Source organism: Amaranthus tricolor, chromosome 11, assembly GCF_026212465.1.
Source record: "Amaranthus tricolor cultivar Red isolate AtriRed21 chromosome 11, ASM2621246v1, whole genome shotgun sequence".
Lineage (NCBI taxonomy): Eukaryota > Viridiplantae > Streptophyta > Magnoliopsida > Caryophyllales > Amaranthaceae > Amaranthus > Amaranthus tricolor.
In genome coordinates this window covers 298939-305039 of record NC_080057.1, presented here as the reverse complement: position 1 = coordinate 305039, position 6101 = coordinate 298939, and the positions used below count along the sequence as shown (strand labels likewise).

Here is a 6101-nt window from a genome sequence, read left to right as displayed (position 1 = left end):
GTAACATTATGTACATTAAAGCTATGAATAAATGATAATGAAAAATCTCCAAGAACTTGAAGAGTCAAAAACAGCATCTTAGGAGCATCAGAGACATCGCTAGACCAAAGCAGAGGCTCGCTCGGTCGAGCAGCCTGGTCGAGCGGACTACAGGAAGTCTCTGGTTACATTCTGTCTTCTTGCTCGACCCATTCTGAAGCTCGCTCGGTGGAGCAAGCTCGTCGAGCGGCGCTTCAGAGGGCTTCGGACAGTATTGCTCGACTTGCATAGTAGAGCATCTTAAACCTTTGAACTTCTTCATTAGGTCCCATAATTCCCATGAATAACTCATACTTCATTACCTCATTAATCCATAATGTAATCATTATCATAAACCGCAATCATCAAGACTTATCTTAATACACCCATTCATGACATACTTATGGGATTCCATCCCAAGAGTCACCACATGAATGCACACACCAAATGTGCACTCAAGTCACACTATTCATAACAATCTCCACCTTGACTTGAGTTCACTTAAGTCAATGGAATTCTCTAATCCACTCCAACATAATATAACAACTTACACAACATCATACTCAAAACAAAACAACACATGTGCATAAACATAGCACTCCACCTTCACCACTGCATTTAAAACCTTCTTTATCCAGAATACTATGGGAAATTAAGTTTCTATTCATACCTGGAACATGAAGGACTCCGGTCAATGTTCTTACAACACTATCAAACATGATAATTTTAACATCTCCAATACCAACTATCGGACAACTAGCCTCATTGCCCATAGTGACTTTTCTTCCATCAACCTTTTGATAAAATGAGAAGAAACTAGACTTAAAAGTTATGTGTCTCGAACATCCCGTAGCCAAAATCCAAGAATCATCACCCTTATATTCACTAGTAACAACAAGAGCACCAACATCACACATATCATCTACAACATAGCTAGCTTCGGCGGAGATAGCTTTTGTGGACTTGCTTTCATCGGATGGTTTGGCTTTTAATTTCGAACAATCTTTCTTGAAGTAGCCTTTCTTCTTACAAAAGTTGCAAGTCATGCTCCTTTTGTTCCTACTCGACTCTTTAGCAATTAAAGCATCATTGGAAACTCTAGACTCCTTTTGAGAAAATTGAGAATCAATAAGGTCTTTTTGAGTCAAAGCCTTTCTAACATCCTCACTACTCAAAGTGTCTCTTCCATATAACTAGGTTTCCCTAAAATGCTTATATGAGTGTGGTAGTGAAACTAACAATAGAATAGCCAAATCCTCATCATCCACTTTTACATCAATATTTTGCAAATCCATAATTATTGAGTAAAATTCATCAAGTTGCGATTTCATGGGCCTCTCTTCTTGCAATCTGAGATCATACAAACGACTCTTTAACAAAAGTCGATTGGTAACACTCTTTTCCATATAGAGTGATTCCAATTTTTCCCAAATGCCTTTTGAAGTTTCCTCCTTCATGTAACACCCCTATATTTTCCCGATATTTTCTTCCTGATATATTTAATAATTCACTAATAATATTATTTCTATATATATATATATATTTTTTATTTATTATTGGGCTTGGTCATGAGATTTGCAATTCTTTTTTGAAATTAGAATTATTTGGGCCCAAACGTTTCCTTAACCCATCTTTTATTGTCAAAAAAAAAAAAAGGTGGGACTCTTGGTGGAGCTTGTAACTCCCTTAGGGTAATCAAGGATCAAGGCATTAATCCCATATAATTAACTCTTCTTAATTCCTTAATCATTTTCATTGTTGACATCCTTTCATTTCTAAAGTTTCCAAGGACAAAAAAAAAAAAACATATCCTCTCAAAATTCCTCCTAATCCACATTCCTAACTCCATTACCCTTCATCATTTGGTGTTTTCTTTTACAATTGTAAGTGTAATTCTTAATCTATGTTGATTCTTAAGTTTTAATTTAAAATTCTATGATTATTATATGTGTTATCTTCTAATACATGTTTAATTTATAAATTTAAAATTTCATGTATGATTTTGGGATCTATTTTTCTATCTAAATTGATGAAGAATATTTCTTTTTAGAGTTTTTAGATATGCATATATGTGAAGAATAGGATTGGTTTGTGTGATGGGTGATTTTGAAATTTATATATAAATATAAATGTTCATGTAAAAAAAAGTGTGTGTGTGTTTTTTTATATGTGAACAATGAATTTAATCTCAAAGATGGTTCATAAGAATTATATAAATTTGGTCATCAATATTTGATAGGCAATATACCTTTTGGAATTCATTTGTTGATGAATTTTGGTGAATCTCGTAGGGTTAGGAAAATGGTAAAAACAAATGTTTTTGGGACACTTTTTGGCTTGAAAATAGGTTAAAAATACTTAGAGTACATTATGAATTATGAAAATTGGTACCCGGGGGTTTTGACGCCTTCTGGACGCAACGGTGAAGTCGGAATTTCAGTTTGACAGTGTTAACTTACTGTTCTGGACAGAATACTAAATCTGAATTTTATTTGATGTTATGTTGTGATGAAGTATGTTGTGTGATCATGAATTGTTTGCAAGTGTGGTTGAATGTTAGACGTGTGTGTGTGTGTGTTTGTGCTTTGATTGTGGTTTGAGAAAGTGGATATATGCTTATTCCCGTATGTACGATTGAATCGTGTAGGAAGTCGATTCGTGATGGGAAGTTGATTGGTTCATTTAAGATTTGCTTTTGCTTTCTTAAGGTACGTACACGCAGTAAAACTTTGTACATCGTGGATTGGTTGTTATAAAGAAATGACAATAATAATAATAATATATTGAATAAAGTATGAAGATGATGTTATGCTTTCTTAATCAAGAGATATGATTTCAATAACTTGATGAGTAGAGGTAGTATGACCTCACTAACTTTAAAGTAGACGTAGTATGACGTCAATTGGTGGAAAGAATTTTACTCGCGGTTTATGGGGGCATTATGAGCCACCGCGGGGGTATGCATACTTAACCATAGGCACCGAAGTAAGGCGTGTTGCCTATGGTAGAGACTTGCTTAGGGGTTAGCTCCCCCTAATGTATTGTCTCACTCTTGAAGTTTGGGGTTTGGTCCGGCAGTATGGCCAGGAAAAGTACAGCAGTATGGCTGACTGACTCAATGAATCATTTGAAATTTATTAAAAAGTAAATATTGAACTGTAGCCAACGTATGGTAAGTTGCCATTGTGCTTTATGCTATAATGTCAATGTTATAAGAGATGTTTTTGCTAACGTGTACCTTTGATCTTAACGATCCTGCGATGATGTTGTTTTTCCTTTCGGGGTTAATAACTAGCAGTGAGTTAAGTTGCAGGCTGGGGAGTGAGGATTACATCTGAAGAATAAAAGAGATAGAGTACGAAAGGATTTTAATTTCGAACTTTATTAGCTTTTTAGAAATGGATTTATTCAAGAGGCGACTTCGCTCTCGAGGTGTACTCCTTGGACTTTTGGTTTCATATCTTTTATCCGCTGCTAAGACTACGATATCACTAATTAATCTACAATAACTCTAGTAGAACTCGATCCGCAAGTTCTAACTTTAAAAATTTCGTTTTCTCGTGTCTTTATGACATCTTGGTTTAACTCGGGTCCTGCTTGGTTTTCTTTTAAATTATAAAAATCTCTCTTTTAACGATCTGATTTTTTTCGGGATGTTACAACTGGTATCAGAGCGGGAGTTCTACTCTAGCGTTATACACATAAGTCAATAGGCTAATGAAAAAAAAGAAATACATATAAAAGTTGTGAGAGTAATGGATAGACATTAAGGGGTATTTATGACCTGGTTTTAACTCCCACTACTACATTAATGAGCTATTACTACCCCAAATACTAATAGCAATAGGCTCAATAACCGTTGCAATAGGTCTATAGCGACGGTTCCATACCCGTCACATTTGTGGCCGTAGTTATAGGTCTATTGCAGCGGTTGAGCTATCTATTGCGACGGTTACACTTTGACCGTAGCAATAGGTTCTTATCACCGTCGCTATAGACCTATTGCTACGGTCGCACTATAACCGTAGCAATAGCTTCTTATAACCGTCGCTTTAGATCTATTGCTACGGTCTCACTATAACCGTAGCAATAGGTTCTTATCACTGTCGCTATAGACCTATTGCGACGGTCACTTTGCAACTGTTATATTAAGTCTTTTGCGACGGTCATTGCAACCTATTGCAACCCCATGTTTTATCCGTTCCAATGGGTCTATGGCGATGGTAATGGCTCTCTATTGCAACGCCTTGATAAAGCTATAAATTATATTCCAAATGTTTTCATAAATTCCCAAAAAAATACCCACAGAATAATTTTGATAGTGTTACAAGCATACATCAAAACAAAACTGTTCCAACTCCAATTTTGATACAGTAATGTTTAACGAACAACTACTTTGTCTTCTTCCTTGGCACATAGTTTGACGATCTCTTGGGAGCAACCTGTGTTGGCTTAGGCCTTTCCGCTACATGCTTAGTCGGTCTCTTCCACTTTCTGTCATCGACCACTGCTAATGGTACTGGTGTCCTTGCAGCAAGAATTTCTGGCAATCTTTGGGACTTTTCAACTGCGAACTACTTCGCCAGCATGACCAATTTATCTTGGTCCATGTTCAAATCGCTTAGCAGAATCCTTGTTAATATTATAGCCCAGTAAAGCCTTCTATCTACAAGCTGTAGAAAAATTTCAAGTTATTTATATTATGATATACCCAATTCATAAACAAAGTACAAGAATCCCCAATGACATATATCGAACAAGAACCTATAAACAAACCTCATAGAGTAGGTCTATGTTCATTGTCCCCTCATATTGCTCCATAAAATATGCCATATATATGCCACAGTCCAAACTATCATCATTCACAGTCCAAACACAGATACGAGAATAATATATAGGAGCTTGAAAAAAAATGGTCATACTACTCCCTTTACAACATATATAGCATAGTCTAAATCAGGACGTTCGACATTGTAGAAATAGCAAATAAAGCGCCAATATATTCCTCTTCTTCATTAGCTCCATCAAGTGCCTACATGAAAGGTTGAGAACTGATGAAACATCAACACTTTCTGCTACTGCCTTCTATCCAAATTCAGCTCCCAAGAGAAGGGAGTTTGAGAACTGATTCAACAAAGTGGGAGAATCATACTGTATGTGCAAGTGATGGGAGAATCATACTAGCAGGAATTCTAATACCATAGCATCAGTTCAAGCATTAAGAGATCAAAGACATACTCCTACTAATACTTCTGAAGTTTTATATATGCAGAAAGTGAAAAAGCTTGTTGCTAAAAATTTATTTGTTGCTAAAAAGTTTACTAGGAGTATTTCCCACTTATTTGTTGCTAAAAATACAAGAAATTGAGATTCAAAACACATACCAGTAAACGCCATAAAAAGGGTACACCATCCCTTGTTTCAACTCGTCTCTCAATGACCTCGATCACTAAATTAACAACTAACAAAAATCAGGAGGCAACAACTTGCTAATGCATAATGAGTAGTCTTAAGCTGAAATCAAACCTTTGGCAGCTTTTCCCGTATTCAGTAGTAGGCTATACCAAACTTCATTAAACACGTCAATTTGTTCATCAGATGCCCCAATCACCTTGAATAATACAGTCAAATCTATCAGTTAATCAAGCAATATAAGACAAGAACTACAAATCAGTTTTCCCAAAGAAACTTGCATGTCTAGAGTCTGGACTTGGTATCACGAACAATGACGAATGCTTTGAATGGATGAACAGATGAACCAAACATAATACCTTATAGTCGCAAGCATCAAAATCTGAACCCAACTTCTGTAGCGCAGCCTCATCATTACCCTTACCATACTCATACAACGCTTCTGCAAGCTGCCAAACAATCAAGAAAACAATTTAATCATTTAAAAAAATTTTAAACGATCACAGTTATTGGATAGCCGATAACAGAACCCAGACATAACAATGGACATACAGAAAGTCCCTTTTTCATCAGCTTCTGCTTCTTATCCTTCATTTTTGAAACTCTACATAAGGATATAGAATAGCAAAATCAATAACAAATAGAACCTGAGTAAGCAGATTTTCTCATCT

At 35.8% G+C, this 6101-nt stretch overlaps 1 long non-coding RNA gene across 1 annotated transcript; it reads right to left on the bottom strand.

Moving 5' to 3' along the window:
• Positions 1-5163: 5163 nt before the first annotated feature.
• On the bottom strand, positions 5164-5846 carry LOC130826916 (uncharacterized). Its single transcript, XR_009047148.1, has 3 exons — positions 5790-5846; positions 5545-5629; positions 5164-5467 (listed from the first exon to the last, which is right to left on the bottom strand). It is a non-coding gene; the product is annotated as an uncharacterized LOC130826916 (long non-coding RNA).
• Positions 5847-6101: the final 255 nt, after the last annotated feature.